Here is an 18156-nt window from a genome sequence, read left to right on the forward strand (position 1 = left end):
AAAAACCTAAGGGTCTAGGGCAAAAGACCACAAATCCTGTCAGGGTTTGGGAGGCAGGAAAGATCTCAAGCATGAGACAGTTCACTGGAAGATTTAAATGGATTATACATTATAGAAAGAGGGCCAGAGAACAAATAGGAAGTGTAAAGATTGAGGGCTTGTTTTTCCACATGCAGGATCTATGAATGTGTGTCTATGAGTTCGTGCATTTGTGTCTCTGTGTTTGGAAGGGGCGGGGGTTTCAGAGGGAAGAAAGGCACGATAGCACCCAAAGGCGGAAAGAACAGGTGGGCAGAGTTTATCAGAGATAATAAACTTTCCGCCTTCTAATTTTTGCTTAGCCATTTTTATTTAAATCATCTTAAGTCTATAAAGTGTAAATATAGACTAAGCCTGGTGAAGGCATTATTTCCACATATCAGTATACAATGTGGACTATTTGAAGGTGATTTGTAGTCAACAAGAGGTGAATATTGGTATTTTTCTACTTTGACCATCATTCCCTGAGGGTGAGAAAAGGTATTTTTTAATGTATTTATATTCCTTGCTCTTTATAACTCTTGTGCCTCCTAATTTTGAGATTGCTTCCACCAGATGCCAATGAATTCTCTCAGTTCCATGAGGTTATCACAGTACACTTTATCTCAAGTCCTAAAGGGAGGCATTAGAACATCTGTGCATGATTCTCTAAGGGGTGGCTCAAAACTTATCTACACCACCTCCCTGCAGCTCCTATCCAGTTTGAGTAGGAAGATTATCTAGGATGTCTTTGTATGTTACGCCTGCCTCCCCAAGGGAAAGTAGGAGGGGGGCTTCTCTCCCTTTCTCAAGCTGTCTTAGCTCAGTCTGCTATAACGAAAATCTCGAGTGGTTTAAACAACAGACATTGATTTCTCACAGTTCCGGAGGCTGTGAAGTCCAAGATCGAGTTGCCAGCCAATTCAGTTCCTGATGAGAGCTCCCTTCTTGGATTTGTTATCATGGACAAATTCACTCCTGTCTCTTCTTCTAGAAGGCACTTAATCCCATTCCTGATGGCTCTGTCCTCATGATGTTATCACCTCCCAAAGGCCCTACCTCCTAATACCATCACACTGGGGATTGGGGCTTCAACATATGAATTTGGGGGAAGACACATTTAGTACATAGCACATACCAAATAGTTCTTCAAGAGAACCACTGTAGGGTCTGGGGTGTCTGGCAGGCAGGAGTATCACATCTCACTACCTCTGTTCCCTCCCCGCCATCCATCATCCATAGGCAGCTGGATGCCGAACTCCTGGGCCCCACAGTGACATGGTCCCTGACTGAAGGTTCTTGGGAAAGTCGGGCTGGGGTTTCCCAGATTTGTCAGGAGCGACATAGGCCACATGCCTGACCCTAACCCAGTGACGTCTGATGAGAAGCTGGCTAGAATTCCCTCCTAAGCAAAGGGAAGAAAGACCTGCATCTTCAGACTGTCTGGAATTAGGTGCTGAATGTTCTGTGGGTTCAATGGGCACTATGGAAGGTAGCTATCTTTAGAAGTCTTGAAAAGACACTGTGGAAGGGGTCTGCTTGACAGGGCAAAGCCACACTTGGAGAAGAATCTGTGGGAGATGCCCCATCAGCGGAGGTTGCTAAGCAGGACTCATAAGCAGTCATCTGGGCACATGTCTTACTTCATAATTAGAAGGGTTTTGGTACTCAGAGTCAGAGAATGAGGCCGCGTGAGGACCTTTTGGACATTCTCACAAGCACTCCGTGAAAGAAAGCGTCGAACGTTCCTTTGGGCATCTTTCCCCAGAGGGCCCAAAACACCAAATTGCAACAGTGGCAGCCAACTAAGACCCCTCCACTCCTTGGACACTCCCCACCCTCCTGCATCCTGCCCTGGAGGCACAAGAGGCAGCAGGTAGCTGGTGGAAGAGAAAGTGCAGGGAAGAGTAGAGAAGCTGACTGGATAGCCCTTCCCCACTGCAGACTCCCAGACCCACACACCTGAGCTATGGTGGATGGGAGAAGGTTTGCATTGGATGCATGATTGGAAGTTTGGTAGTACTCTGGGCTTTCTAGTACCTGCAAAGGAGATCTGTGAGACAGATAGTATCCAGAGGCAGGAAAGGCGATCTGACAGAGGGCTGGAAAGAAGACTGTTTCCCACTTTGCTCCCTAAGAAGTCCAGCCCATTCAAAAGCTGATTCTACATCTAAAGCATAATTAGTAAGTAATGAAATTGGTTTTTCCTATGTGGTCTGTAATTCAATTCTGAAGGAAAGAACTAACAAAAAGATGATGTCTTAAGAAACATCATTAACATTACATTTAAAATAAGGAAAGAATGGGGCACCTGGGTGACTCAATCGGTTGAGCCTTAGATTCAGGCCATGATCTCACAGTTCATGGGTTCGAGCTCTGGGTCAGGCTCTGTGCTGACAGCTCAGAGCCTGGAGCCTGTTTCAGACTCTGTGTCTCCCTCTCTCTGCCCCTCCCCCGCTCATGCTGTCTCTCTCTCTCTCTCTCTCTCTCTCAAAAATAAATAAACATTAAAAAAATTTAAGGGGCGCCTGGGTGGCTCAGCCAGTTAAGCGTCCAACTTCAGCTCAGGTCATGATCTCACAGTCCGTGCCAACAGCTCAGAGCCTGGAACCTTCTTCAGATTCTGTGTCTCCCTCTCTCTATGCCCCTCCCCCATTTGCACTCTGTCTTTTCTCTCACAAAAATAAAATAAAAACATTTAAAAAGTTTTTTCTTTAATTCAAAAAAGAAAAAGATAAATCAAATGATTTGGTAAATTCACTCAAAAGTAATATAAATAAAAATAGAAAATGGCAGACCTACAGGACCAGCAGTGATTTGTCATCATCATGCTCAGGTTTTCCTTGGTGCTTTTTCTCTACACCAGTGAAGCCTCCCCATAGACTACAGATGTGAGGGGGTCTCAGACTTCAGGTTAAGCATGTCTATCACTTACACAACATTGTCTGGTGGACCACTTCATGTCATTATTTTCAAAAAAAAAATATCTCTTAGAAAGAGAGAACATGAGTTGGGGAGAAGTAGAGAGAGTGGGGATCCCAAGCAGGCTCTGCACCGCCAGTGCAGAGCCCGATGCGGGGGCTCGAACCCACAAACTGTGAGATAGTCACCTGAACCGAAGTCAAGAGTCAGATGCTTAACTGACTGAGCCACTCAGGTGCCCCCAAATCATTTTTTTCTAAATCCATAAACTAGAAAACAACATTAAGAAATAAAAATATTGCTGTAAATTTTAAATTCATACTGGAAAGAAAATATTCTTAGTGCTGAATTGTCTAACACAGTCGTCACTGGCCATTGTTGCTATTTAAATTTAAGTTAAAATAAAAATAAAGGGGCACCTGGGTGGCTCAGTCGGTTAAGCGTCTGACTTTGGCTCAGGTTATGATCTCGAGGTTCGTGAGTTTGAGCCACACATCTGGCTCTGTGCTGACGGCTCAGAGCCTGGAGCCTGCTTCGGATTCTGTGTCTCCCTCTCTCTCTGCACCTCCCCTGCTCATACTCTGTCTCTCTCTTAAAAGTAAATAAATATTAAAAAATGAAATAAAAATAAACATAAATAAATATTCAGTTTCTCCATCACATTAACCATATTTCCTTTTTTTTTTTTTTTCATTTTTGGAGAGAGAGAGAGAGAGAAAGAGAGGATGCAGGTGAGTGAAAGGCAGAGAGAGAGTGGGTAAGAGAGAGAAAGAGAAAAGTGGGGCTCACCCAAAGCAAGGATCATGTTCACCTGAAGCAGGGCTCGAGCTCACCCAAAGTGGGGATCAGGCTCACAAACCGTGAGATCATGACCTGTGCCGAAGTCAGATGCTTAACCAACTGAGCCACCCAGGCACCCACATTAGCCCCATGTGGCTAATGGCTACCATATTGAACTGTGTAAATATGGAACACTGTCATCATTACAGAAAGTAATATTGGACAACACTATTCTAAAGTTTCAGAGCCAATCATTTTTGACAAAGAAAACAACTCCTGTTTTCTCTGCATGACTAGAATCTTAATATTTTAATCCTCAGCGAATCTGAGTTTTTGTAAAGTATGAAGGTATATGATATCAGAGGCTTGTAAGGACAGAGTATTATTCCTCATTTTAGACACAGACCAAGTTCCGTTGATAACTTTATTTTTAAACAGCCTTATTAGGGTCAAAAGACAGGCAAAAATCCAGAATTGCAACACTTTTTCCTAGAAACTTAATGCCTTTCAGATTGCTTGTAAGCCATAAAAATTCAGCACTGGGGAATTTAAAATGTTGAGTTAGTGACCTCATACATTTAACTTTTTCTCAGAAGTTTTCATGGTTTCCTTGCTAAATACAGAATGCACTTCTTTGTATCACATTCTTTTCCCATATTTGTAACTTTCACTTCCTTTTTACATGATACATATTTTAATATATTAAGGCTACCTTATTTACTGACATGAATAGATATGAGTGCAAGTGTTGAAGAAGAGAGAACTTTCAGGAATATTCTTGGAATTCTGTGATCTTATAGGCTAATAAACCTAGAGAACTGGTGTTTTCTTGGAACAAGAATGATTACAAGCTCTGAATGTCTTAGATATCACTAGACAGCTCTTCTTCCCCACCAAAGAGGAAACTTAATAAATCTTTGTCAGAATTTAAAATTTCCTCTCACTGCTTCTTCTGGAAATACTTGGAGGACTGGGTCACCAAAACCCACATTCATTGTCTATTGAAGACATGGTCAAATCTCAGACATTTTAGTTAATGCCCAGCCTGAACATGTTATTTAATCTGCCTGCAGTGAAAAAATTGATATGTAACCCATAGATTCTCACTGTGACTTTTTTTTAACTTTCAGTGGATGACAGGGTGACTGAAAACACATCGTTCCTTTACAAGCAACATGGCCACCAATGCAGGGCGACTCCTCAACAGCATCCTGGATCAGCGAAGCCCATAGTGAAGGAATCTTTCTAGAGAATTCTATATATGCGCCTGTATCATGCTTATTGTGGCTTCCACTGCATGGTTCTGACAGGCAGACATCTGGAAATAAATTATCATGATAAGGATTGTTATTTTTATTTTTTTTTATTTTTTTTTAATTTTTTTTTTAACGTTTATTTATTTTTGAGACAGAGAGAGACAGAGCATGAATGGGGGAGGGGCAGAAAGAGAGGGAGAAACAGAATGGGAAGCAGGCTCCAGGCTCTGAGCCATCAGCCCAGAGCCCGACAAGGGGCTCGAACTCACGGACCGTGAGATCGTGACCTGAGCCGAAGTCGGACGCTTAACCGACTGAGCCACCCAGGCGCCCCAAGGATTGTTATTTTTAATAGATGCAGAATTTATATTCTTAACTCTTAGGAACTCTTCTAAATGGAAAGAGATAATTAATACACTCCCCACCCTTTCCTACAATTAAAGAAAGAGACACTGACTTTAGAAAACTAATTAATATTGTTCAACAGTTTAGGGAATGCTATTAATTTTCAAAAGTTTACTACAATCCTCACAGAATTTTCCCAGGCCCCGCCACAATACTGGTATAAAACAAATCACATAGGATATTAGAATTCAGAGAAGGGAAAGAGAAATGAAAGTTTGCATTAAAATGATGGCAAAGGAGCACCTGCGTGGCTCAGTCAGTTGAGCATCTGACTCTTGATATCGGCTCAGGTCATGACCTCACTGTTTGTGAGTTCAAGCCCCAAATCAGTCTCTGTGCACAGAGCCTGCTTGGGATTCTCTCTCTCTTTCTCTCCCTCCCCCACACACATGCGTTCTCTCTCTCTCTCTCTCTCTCTCTCTCTCTCTCTCTCTCAAAATAAATAAACTTTAAAAAAAGTTTAAATGATGGCAAAGATTTTGAATTTCCAGGAAGGGAAGTATCCCAAGGAATTCCAGATAGAGTAGGCAGTAAGAAAAGGAAATAACAGGAAAAATGCTGCCATCAGTGCTTCTGAGACTTTAAAGGGCATGGAAATCACAGCTTACTCAAATGAAGCATTTGATAAATAAATCTAGATTAGGACCTGAGATTCTTTTTTTTTTTTTTTTAACGTTTATTTATTTTTGAGACAGAGAGAGACAGAGCATGAACAGGGGAGGGGCAGAGAGAGAGGGAGACACAGAATCTGAAACAGGCTCCAGGCTCTGAGCGGTCAGCACAGAGCCTGACGTAGGGCTCGAACTCACGGGCCGTGAGATCATGACCTGAGCTGAAGTCGGATGCTTAACCGACCGAGCCACCCAGGCGCCCCAGGACCTGAGATTCTAAAAGGCTCCCAGGTTTTGAGTAACAAAGCTATGGTAGACTCAGTTACCATAATCAGCATATAACTCACATTTGCATTGATGTTTTGTTATCTAAGATTGGTGCTGAAATATCTTACCTCATTTGACTATAAATGAATGAAATTGGATTCTGTGAAATGTCTTGTACATCAACTCAAATCTTCTACAGCCTGCCTTTCCCAAGCTGGATATAATTAGATATGCCTGTTGTACAAATGTTCCATGCTCAAAGAAGTTTGGAAAATATTGCGTTAAACACAGATAAGTTTCTTTACGGTAAGACTCTCAGAGCCTTTAGCACAATGTCCATTACGAATCTTCAAGAGAGAGAATTGACCACACACAATGCTTTCTTCCTAGTACACCTGTTTATACCTCCTGGAGAAACTTCTCTACACTGTGAATAGTGACATATTGACAAGTTCTGAAGTCTCAGTGGTTAAGTTCATAGATACTACTTTGGTCAGTGTAATTGCTGACCTATACTTAAGGGTAAGTCACTGATTGGGGTGCCTGGGTGGCTCAGTCCATTGAGCATCAGACTCTTGATTTCGACTCAGGTCATGATCTCATGGTTTGTGGGTTTGAGCCCCACAGCAGGCTCCTCGCTGACAGTGCAGAGCCTGCTTAGGATCTTCTCTCTGCCTCTCTCTCTGCCCCTACCCCCACTCACTTTCTCTCTCTCTCTCTTTCTCTCTCTCTCTATCCCTCTCTCAAAATAGTAAACTTTAAAAAAGAAAAAAGAAAAAGGCTAAGTCACTAATAAAAGAGTTTTGAAAGATGGTCAAGGCACCAGGTTAGAAATAATGATCACCTTTGTCCCAGTCAATCAGATGGAGCTGAGCAGAGAATGCTAGTATAGAAAACACTGGAAAGCACACGATGCTGAGGATGTGCAGAAGGCATGTTATAGAATTAGGATGTTGAAAAACACCATTTCTTTTTTTTTAATGTTTATTTTATTTATTTTATTTTATTGTTTTTTTGAGAGAGAGACAGAGACAGAGTGTGGGTGGGGGAGGGAAAGAGAGAAGGAGACAGAATCAGAAACAGGGTCCCAGCTCTGAGCTGTCAGCACAGAGCCTGATGCGGGGCTCAAACTCATGAACTGTGAGATCATGACCTGAGCCGAAGTTAAATGCTTAACCAACTGAGCCACCCAGGCGCCCCCAAAACCACCATTTCATATGGCACAGGAGAGCTGTAACCTGTAAGGAAATGATAGTGGCAAATAGGACAAACCAGTCCTCTGTGAACCAAACAGAAACAGAATGGCTCATCAGATGTAAGAACGGAAGTGCCCCACCCAGGGAAACGGTTTAAAGAAAGTTTTCCAATCGTGCCACACAGAGCCTTGTGATCATTGCCTTTGCAAGCGAAGAGAAAGAGGAAATGTTTTCCAGAATAAGATTTGGGAAGACTGGTCTCATCTCTACCCACCAAGACAACTGGGAGAGAAGCTTCTAACTACAAAATACGTGAAACCCAAAGCTTCGAGAAATACTTCTCTGACCTCCCTTTAAACTGGTTGTGCTGAGGGGCACCTGGGTGGCTCAGTCGGTTGAGCACTGGACTTCAACTCAGGTCATGATCTCACGGTTTATGAGTTCAAGCCCCCTCATTGGGCTCTCTGCTGTTAGCAAAGAGCCTGCTTCAGATCCTCTGTCTCCCTCTCTCTCTGCTCTTCCCCAGCTCATGCTGTCTCTTCCTCTCTCTCAAAAATAAATCAGCATTTAAAAAATAAATAAACTAGTTTTGTTGAAATAAATAGTAGATTTAAGTTTTGCTTAGAGCAAAGAAGCTTCAACCAAACTGACTTTCTCTTTTACACATAGAATTGTATGCTTTCCAACTTCAGGAGGAAGTAGAAAATATACTGTTATGATAACTGAGTCCCCTGATAACAAAGACTTATCTCCTAGGAAACTGGGATGTAATGGTTCCCAAAATGTAACTGTATCAGAATCACCTGGAGAGCTTGTAAAAACACAGATTCTTGGAACCCACCCTAGAGCTTCTGATTCAGTTGGCCTGGGATGGAGTCTGAGAATTTGCATTTCTATCAAGTTTTCAGGTGATGCTGCCACTGCTGGTCCAAGACCCACACTTTGAAGAAGACTGCTGAAATGGAAGGAGCCTTAGTGATCGCCTGAAGCACCCCCTTTCCCCACAGATGAAGAGTCTGGGGCATGAAAGAACTTACCCCCTAGGGTGGGGCCATGAACAGCCCCCTTGACCACATTCCGGTGTGGCATCTCTGTGCTCTCCTGCCCACTCCTGTATCAGGAAAAGTTGTGAAACACTGGGATAGGGAACCGAAACATATTACCTTGGGTCTTGCCCATCTACCCTTCTACTGTGTCTTTGCCTTTCACTGTCTTTCAGCTATTTTATAACTCTGAAAGTTGTAGAAAAATGATCAAAGTGCAAATGATTATATTCTGAGGAAATGCCAGTGAATTGATATCTGTGAAGTATAATTGTTGGGCTGTCAGTATTAACCAAATATACATCAAGTGTGAAACTATACAGCAGTCTCTTTTTTTTAATATAATTTATTGTCAAATTGGTTTCCATACAACACCCAGTGCTCATCCCAACAAGTGCCCTCTTCCATGGCCATCACCCACTTTCCCCTCTCCCCCAGCCCCCATCAACCCTCAGTTTATTCTCAGTATTTAAGAGTCTCAGTCTCAGTATTTATGGTTTGCCTCCCTCCCTCTCTGTAACTTTTTTCCCCCTTCTCCTCCCCCATGGTCTTCTGTTAAGTTTCTCAGGATCCACATATGAGTGAAAACGTATGGTATCTGTCTTTCTCTGCCTGACTTATTTCACTTACCATAATACCCTCCAGTTCCATCCACGTTGCTGTAAATGGCCAGATTTCATTCTTTCTTATTGCCAAGTAGTATTCCATTGTACATATAAACCACATCTTCTTTATCCACTCGTCAGTTGATGGACACTTAGGCTCTTTCCATAATTTGGCTATTGTTGAAAGTGCTGCTGTAAACATTGGGGTACAAGTGCCCCTATGCATCAGCACTCCTGTATCCCTTGGGTAAATTCCTAGCAGTGCTATTGCTGTGTCATAGGGTAGGCCTATTTTTAATTTTTTGAGGAACCTCCACACTGCTTTCCAGAATGGCTGCACCAGTTTGAATTCCCACCAGCAATGCAAGAGGGTTCCCATTTCTCCACATCCTCTTCAGCATCTATAGTCTCCTGATTTGTTCATTTTAAACACTCTGACCAGCGTGAAGTGGTATCTCAGTGTTTTTTTTTTTTTTTAATGTTTATTTTTGAGAGAGAGAGACCAGGGGGAGGGGCAGGGAGAGAGAGGGAGACATAGAATCCTAAGCAGGCTCCAGGCTCTGAGCTGTCAGCACAGAGCCCGACACAAGCCTCGAACCCGCAACCCGCGAGATCATGACCTGAGCTGAAGTAGAAAGCTCAACCGACTGAGCCCCCCAGGCACCCCTGTGTGGTTTTGATTTGTATTTCCCTGATGAGGAGTGATGTTGAGCATCTTTTCATGTGCCTATTGGCCATCTGGATGTCTTCTTTAGAGAAATGTCTATTCATGTTTTCTGCCCATTTCTTCACTGGAATATTTGTTTCTCAGGTGTGGAGTTTGGTGAGGTCTTTATAGATTTTGGATCCTAGTCCTTTGTCTGATATGTCATTTGCAAATATCTTTTCCCATTCCGTTGGTTGCCTTTTGGTTTTGTTGATTGTTTCCTTCGCAGTGCAGAAGCTTTTTATTTTCATGAGGTCCCAATAGTTCATTTTTGCTTTTAATTTCCTTGTAAAGGCACATCTTTTAATCAAAATAATTTCTGATTGCTTTGTTTCCTGTGACACTGTATTTGTCAGCGTTCTCCAGAGAAACAAAACCAGTACAAGGAACTAGCTCATGCAATTATGAAGGCAGGAAAGTTCCCAAATCTCAGGGTGAGTCAGTAAGCTGGAGACTCAGGAAAGCTGACAGTAGATTTCCAGTCCAAGGAAAGCCTGAGAATCAGGAGAGCCAGTGGTGGGTTCCTGTCTGAAGACAGGAGCATTGGGGACCATAGGAGGAACTGATAACCCAACTGAATGGCTTTCAGGCAGGAAGATGTCTCTTTACTTGGTGGAGGGTCAGCCTCTTTGTTCTATTCAGGCCTTCGGTAGAATGTAAGGCCCACCCACACTGGGGAGGGCAATCTGCTTTATTCAGTCTATCAGCTTCAAAGTTCATCTCATCCCAAAACACCCCTCCAGAAGCGCCCAAGCTGCTTTTTGACAAAATATCTGGGCATCCTGGGCATTCGTAAAGTTAACCAACACAGGTACCCTGTTGTCACAAACTCTGTATAAGCCCTAAAAATTCCTGACTTCACACTTAGCACAGAAAGCTGGTTACTGTTCATCATATTTGTTCAGTTCTACCACCTGGCCATAACTGAAGATTTACTTAGGACAAAAGGTAAATTCTTGGGGTGCTTGGGTGGCTCAGTCGGTTGAGCATCCGACTTTGGCTCAGGTCATGATCCCACAGTTCGTGGGTTTGACCCCTGTGTGGGGCTCTGTGCTGATAGCTCAGATCCTGGAGCCTGTTTTGGATTCTGTGTCTCCCTCTCTCTTTGCCGCTCCCCCACCTGGACTCTCTCTCCCTCTCTCTCTCTCTCAAAAATAAATAAACGTTAAAAAAAAAAAAGAAAAACAAAAGGTAAATTCTTCCATCGTCAGTTTGCTAGGTGTGAGGCACAAGCCAGGGATGAAAAAAATGACCAAAAGTAGCTGACTAATATGAAGAATATTGGTGAAGAGGCAGCTTGATTTAAATGGGTTTTACCTAAGAACCTCCTTCTTTCCCTTTTTGCCCCTCTCATCAGGGATGTGATTTTATTTTCTCTCGTGATTGCCCTTTTAGAGCTGGAATCCTGCGAGTGTTCCTAGCGCTACCTTATGGAATAGGTTGGGTTTGGTAGGAGACACAGAATGAGGGTAAATAACTCAAAGTGGATTAGAAGGTAGCTGTGGGTACAGGCATCCATCGCCATGGGGCAGCAAGAGCTGGAAGGAGTAAACAGAAGGAAAGATAGGAAAGAAGGCTGAATGGAGCAGAGGGGGTGAGACTGGATGGGAGAAAGTGAGGTGAGCAGAGCAGACCGGTCACAGTCAGCTCTACATCCTTGAAGACGATGCTCAGATTACACCAAGAAGAGAGAAACCAACCTGGAGTTCAGAGAAGGCTCAAGTGGTGAGAGAGAAAAAAGAGCTGTTATCACTGAATTCCTTGAGAAAAAACTGTTAAGAAGAAGCCTGATGCCTTAAAGGACAGTGGCATCCACGGGTCAAACAAGCTTGAAATAAAGGGCAGATTTGATTGAATCATTAAGCATGACTGCCAGGTTCTTTCTTACCTTCGGGTTTTATGCATGCTATTCCCTCTGCCTGGAATGCCTTCTCTCTCTCTCTGCTATCACCTGTTCACTCTTGTTAATTATTAGGTCTCCACCTACCTGCTCGTTCTCCTAGAAGACTCCTCTAACCCCCGGAGACTGGGTTTGGTGCCCTCCCCCGTGTTCTTGCCTCACCCTATTCTGGAACTTATTGCACCCATTGAGATTGCTTTCCGCCATGCCTGTTTTCCTGAGTGAGCTGGGAGCTCCTTTACGGCAATGGCCGTGGCTTGTTTGAAGTTGTATCTCCAGAACATCCTTCCGTGCCCAGCACTGTACAGGAGTTTAACAGATATTTGCTACTAAACTGGGCTAATGAAAGGATGCCTGAGGACACTGCTTCTGCTTTCTCAATGGCATTTAAGGCCCTGTGCTGGGCGTTTGGTGGTGGAGCATCAGGAAGAGTGAGGTAGATAAAGCAAAGCGTCTGGACACTCTGCTGAGCCCCAAAGGAGCCTGGTAACAGCTGTGACTCATGGTGTGGGACAAGACAAGTGAAACAATACACTATGGTAGCACAGGACAGGAGAGTAGGAGTGCCAGATCTAGTAAAGAAAAATACAGGGTGCCTGGGCACCCGGGTGGCTCAGCTGGTTAAGTGTCCAATTTTGGCTCACGTCATGATCTCACGGTTTGTGGGTTTGAGCCCCGTGTCGGGCTCTGTGCTGACAGCTCAGAGCCTGGAGCCTGTTTCATTCAGATTCTGTGTCTCCCTCTCTCTGTCCCTCCCCCTTCATGCTCTGTGTGTCTCTCTCTCTCTGAAATAAATGAACATTAAATTTTTTTTTTTTTAAAACACAGGGTGCCTGGTTAAATTTGAATTTCAGATAAGCAACTAATAGTACATATAAATCTCATGGGATATTGGGGGCATACTAATGCTGATATATGCATTGCTTGTTAAAATAAAGGTTTGACTTGGCCTGTAATTTATTAATCCTAAAAGAGAGGAACATGGCCTATAAGAGATACTATAACTTCTGTCTTATAGGGGGCATAATGGGGATAGAAGAGAAATAAAGATGATTCCGGAAAGACTTTCTTTTTATTCCTTTTTTTAAAAATATTTTTAATGTTTATTTATTTTTGAGAGGGAGAGAGTGAGCAAGTGGAAGAGGGGCAGAGAGAAAGGGAGACACAGAATCTGAAGCAGGTTCCAGGCCTGCTGTCAGCACAGAGCCCGATATGGGGCTCGAACTCACAAACCTGAGCCAAAGTCGGACGCTTAGCTGGCTGAGCCACCCAGGCGCCCCCCAAAAAGATTTTCTAGGCAAAATGGGAACTGAGTTGAGTTGCAAAGGACGCAAACCACAACGTGAGGAAATGTAGTTCAAGCAGAAGACCTTTCTGGTGAAAAGTCAGTGGCAGGTCCAGAGACTGGCTGAAATCTGGTTTGGCTAGTGTGAGAAGGTAGGAAATGAATGGTGAGCAACCCAGCTAGATGGTTGGGCAGGGTCTGGTCACTCCACTTGTGTCAGAGCCCCAGCACCCCCAGCACCCCTGCCCCACTCGCCTAGGCCAGACTTCATGAGCAGGCAAGATGGGATCTTTCTGCCTGGGAAATGTTTCATCTTTACCCAGTTGAGTAGCATTGGACATTAGTCTCTCCCCGTCAATAATGAAGAAGGAACACCAGGGATATTTCGCAAGGGTGATAAATTGCTCAATTGTTTGCATTTTTTTTCAAATATGGGTGTCAAAATAGCACCTCTAACCAAGTTGAGGAGAAAGTGAATATTAACAATGACTTATCAAAACAAGATGGGAAATACTAACAACTTCTAAGGCATTTATAATTTAGTCTTTTACACTTCTCTCTTACAACATTTATTTAGCATTATATGGCAAATATATAATGAAATTGATAAAATAGTTTACTTACCATCTAGGTAAGAGGTGGAAATGTTTATGTAAACTTTTTTGAGCACCTGCTATGCTCCAGGTGGCAACATATACAATTTTTTAATCTTTTTTTTTTTTTTTAATATTTTACTCTTTTTAAGCAATCTCTACACCCAACACGGGGCTCGAAATCAGAATTTCGAGATCAAGAGTCATCGCTCCACTGACCAAGCCAGCCAGGCACCCCAATAATTCCCCTTAGTCTTAATCACAACATTACTAAATGTTATTGTACATATAAACATATGCAATAATAATATAACACTATTGTGTATATAAGCATATACAATAATGCTATAATGATTGTTATGTGCCTCTTGCTGAGTGAGGTTCAGGTTAATTTGCTCATCTATGATCACTCAACGAACAATTTGGTGATTTTAGGATTCAAATCTGATTTGACTCCAACGTCTATATTGTTTCTATTATATCACACCTATAGATATAGATCCATGGATAAATAACAATTGTTGAGCCTTATGGCATACACATTGTGGGAACAGAAAGGAAAGAACATCTCATTTTGCCTTATGGGCATCAGGAATGGCTTCACAAGGGAAGTGATGCTTGAGTAGTGATTGACAAAATTATCTCATCTTCTGATCAGATTAATAATAGGCAATATATGAAGCATACTCACAATAAAAGATTATTACTAGTTTTTTTTAATTATTACTAGTTTTAAAAACAGATACTGTATTAATTCAAAAAAGCTCTCATTAGGTCTTTGTAATCTTTTATTAAATGTTCCACATGGTGACACACACTTACATTGTCATACTTGCTTCCTTTTTTATTAAACACCCACTAATGTAATTAGTCATATTCATTAAATGGTCATTATTTATAATCTTCAGCTACTTATATGATTATAGTTTGATACCTCTTTTGTTAGAAGCACTACGCATTCACATAGAAATATATTTTAAATATCTTTATAATTCTATGACCTACATGAATGGTTACATAGTTGGGTTGACTAAATTCCTCCCACATAATTATTTCAATTATATAAAATATTACTTACATAAGTAGAATGGTATTATAGTTGTAAAATATTCAATTCTCCAATTATGTGAGATTAAATTAAGTAAGAAGGACTGAAATTTTAGCAGCATACTACTTAGAGAACATTTGAATGGTTCTATTCCTATATTTTATTTTATTTATTTGTTTTTTTAAAGTCTATTTATTTATTTATTTTAAAGGTTACACTCATTACTTTTTTTAAGTTCATTTATTTATTTTGAGAGAGACAGAGAGTGAATGGGAGTAGGGGAGGGGCAGAGAGAACAGGAGAGAGAGAAAGAATCCCAAGCAGGCTCAGCACTGCCAGGACTAAGTCCGAGTCTAGAACTCATGAACTGCGAGATCATGACCTGAGCCAAAATCAAGATTCAGAGGCTTAATGGACTGAGCCACCTAGTTGCCTCTAAAGTTTTTTGTTTTTTTTTTTTTAACGTTTATTTATTTTTGAGACAGAGAGAGACAGAGCATGAACGGGGGAGGGGCAGAGAGAGAGGGAGACACAGAATCGGAAGCAGGCTCCAGGCTCTGGGGCATCAGCCCAGAGCCCCACGTGGGGCTCGAACTCACGGACCTCAAGATCGTGACCTGAGCTGAAGTCGGGCGCTTAACCGACTGAGCCACCCAGGCGCCCCTAAAGTTTATTTAAGTAATCTCTATACCCAACATGGGGTGTGAACCCATGACCCTGAGATCAAGAGTCACATGCCCCTCTGACTGAGCCAGCTAAGTGCCCCTCTATTTCTATACTTTAAACGATGCACCTATAGTGATAAAATATGAAAGCAAAATGTTTTTCAATGTTTTGCTTTCTTAAAAGACATTAACCAAATTTTAGTTTAAAACCTCAAAGAGTGTTAGTTATGAATATATTCTTGTGGGTTGAATCCTCTCTGAACCCAAACCTGGCTTCCAAATTCTCTTTCAAGGAAGCCCTCTAGAGGGATTTCACTTACTCTGGTTAATACCTATTTTTCCTGGCAACTCATTGCCCATTGCCTTAGAAACTTTTGCAGATTTTTCTCCCATAGAAAAGGCTATTAAAAAATTCCCAGGACTCTATTCTTCACTTAGTAATCTTAGCCGTCTTTGACTGACTTTCTGACAATGACCGTCCAGAAGCTGCAGGAAGAAGCGTGTAATTCTGACCTTGACAAGAACACTGGTGAGGAAGGTTATGTGCTTGAATTTCAGATGTGTTCCTCAGGGAGTCATATAAATTTCATGCTTATACTCATTAAAGAAGAAATCTTTTTTTATTAAAGGATAAATTTAAATGAAGAGAAAATTATGACTTTCACACAACATAAAATAACCATGTATAGAAGATTTTATTTACCTCAGGAATTAATGAGGGGCCAACAGATGTTGTAGCCAGTTTAAAAGAGAACCACAAGTTTGTAGTCAGATAAAGAATGTGAAATGAATTTGCAAACAGATGCAAAACTGGCAAAACTGGTCAATATCCACTGGAATACAATTTGCATTTTTGCGGACAGGAAGTGTTTGCATTACAATAAATTTTCCACAAGTTAACTTCTGTATCTAAAAGGTTGTGAAGGGAGGGATGCCTGGGTGGCTCAGTCTGTGAAGCAGCTGACTTTGGTTCAGGTCATGATCTTGCAGTTCTTGAGTTCAAACCCTGCATCAGGCTCTTCGCTGTCAGCATAGAACTGGCTTTGGATCCTCTGTCCCCTTCTCTCTCTCTCTCTCTCAAAAATAAATAAAAACATTTTTTAAAATATTAAAAAATAAATAACAGGTTATGAAATAGCCTCGTTGAAAGTAGATAAAGATATAGATAACCCAGATGGATGAGGTAGAAGGCAATTAGTAAATTTCAAAGTCTGTCCCATTTTTTCTCATGTATTCTTTATTTAAACGGTGCTTTTGGGGGTGTCTGGGTGGCTCAGTCGGTTGAGTGTCTGACTTCAACTCGGGTCATGATCTCATGGTTTGTGAGTTCCAGTCCTGCATGGGGCGGGCTCACTGTTGTCCACGCAGAGCCCTCTTCAGATCTTCTGTCCCCCTCTCTCTTTGTCCCTCCCTCTCTCTCACTCTCTTTCTTTCAAAAACAAATAGAAAAAAAATTTTTTTAATAAATAAAGGGTGCTTTTAATGCATGTGACATCGTATTAATGATAAATAGCTCAAGATTTAGAAATTAACTGGTAAATAAATTAGTTGTTGCAGTCAAAGTCTCACATGCAGGAGTCCAGTACTGAAATTCATTTTGGACAATAACATAAAACGTAAGCATTCTTTTGAGAATCTGGCACTGACTAATTCTACGCTGACACCAAAGCTGAAATGTTATTCTATTTTCTGTCCATGTCCGTGAAATACAATATAAACATTCTGAATGATTCGGATCAGTTATCTAACTACAAGCAATTTCCATGCCACTCACAGATCTACCTCTATCATAATAACAATAATACCAGCAGTAATAATAAAAACTATGGCAGCCAATTCTTACCAATCCCTTAACATGTGCCAGACCGTGTTAGGTCTTTCACCGATAAATGTTTAATTTTCATAATACCACATACAGTGGGGTATAATTATACCTATTTATGGAAAAGCAGTTCATGCCTTCCTTACTCTAAGCCCTTCTTTTTAAATAAAGAACAGGACATTTTAAGCAAACAAGTTTCATTGAATGATCTGAATTATAGTATTTCAAAAGCAGCACGGTTGGGTGAACTAAATAGCAATCCTTTTTTTGGCTCTGGTTTCCTCAATGACTTGGCTTCTTTCCCCTCAGTTTTAAGTTATGAATAGCGTTATATAATTGCTGATGTTTAATCTCTGGGCAATGCTTCGAGACATCTCTTAAGGTCTAAAACCCTCAATTATTCCTCTTTTTATGAGTGGAGAGAATTGGAAAGGACTTGAGTGCCTTGCTTTCAACAGACAGATTTAGAGTCTGGAATTGTTGACTTCTAGCCATTCAGAGAGAAAACATCTAAAAGAATAATGCAATAAAATTACAAAACAAACATCTTTTGGGGAACTGAGATACTCTCTGGACTGCCCACGTTGGAAAACTGTGTTCACACTTACCATCTTCTTTGCACTCCTTCCTCCTTTTTTTCTCCATCTCTGTTCTCTTTATTGGCTTTGTATGATTAAAGAGTCATTTAGTACCTCTGACCACACAAAAGAATAAAGAAATAGGCGAAGTTTGACTTTCTCTATGGCATATGCAAAGGAATTCATTTTAATATATGTTGCATTTATTTTACAGATGACTTTTTCTTGTTTTCCTAGAGTTACAGTTCTAAACTCTCTCCAACTTGCTCTGCATTTTTAATTCCTCACTTTGCATTGTGGCAAAAGGAGAAAAAAAGCAATCACTATGCCAAGGACACCCTCTAAATAAAGATGGTTTATCCCAGGCCTGACTGTGAGCTTTCTCCTCCCCACCGATAGAAAGTGTTAGAAAAAGGAAGTAGCATGAGTCATTACTATTGCCACACATTCAGGAAA

At 41.5% G+C, this 18156-nt stretch overlaps 2 long non-coding RNA genes across 2 annotated transcripts; one reads left to right on the forward strand and one right to left on the reverse strand.

Annotated features, from left to right (window-relative positions):
* The first annotated feature begins 1721 nt into the window (after window positions 1–1721).
* On the forward strand, window positions 1722–5076 carry LOC109277880 (uncharacterized). Its single transcript, XR_002085372.2, has 2 exons — window positions 1722–2202; window positions 4851–5076. It is a non-coding gene; the product is annotated as an uncharacterized LOC109277880 (long non-coding RNA).
* On the reverse strand, window positions 4131–9414 carry LOC109277881 (uncharacterized). The gene is made up of 3 exons (XR_002085373.2): window positions 9129–9414; window positions 8493–8566; window positions 4131–5038 (listed from the first exon to the last, which is right to left on the reverse strand). It is a non-coding gene; the product is annotated as an uncharacterized LOC109277881 (long non-coding RNA).
* Window positions 9415–18156: the final 8742 nt, after the last annotated feature.

This window comes from Panthera pardus, unplaced genomic scaffold, assembly GCF_024362965.1.
Source record: "Panthera pardus isolate Hobbes unplaced genomic scaffold, ASM2436296v1 HiC_scaffold_16, whole genome shotgun sequence".
Lineage (NCBI taxonomy): Eukaryota > Metazoa > Chordata > Mammalia > Carnivora > Felidae > Panthera > Panthera pardus.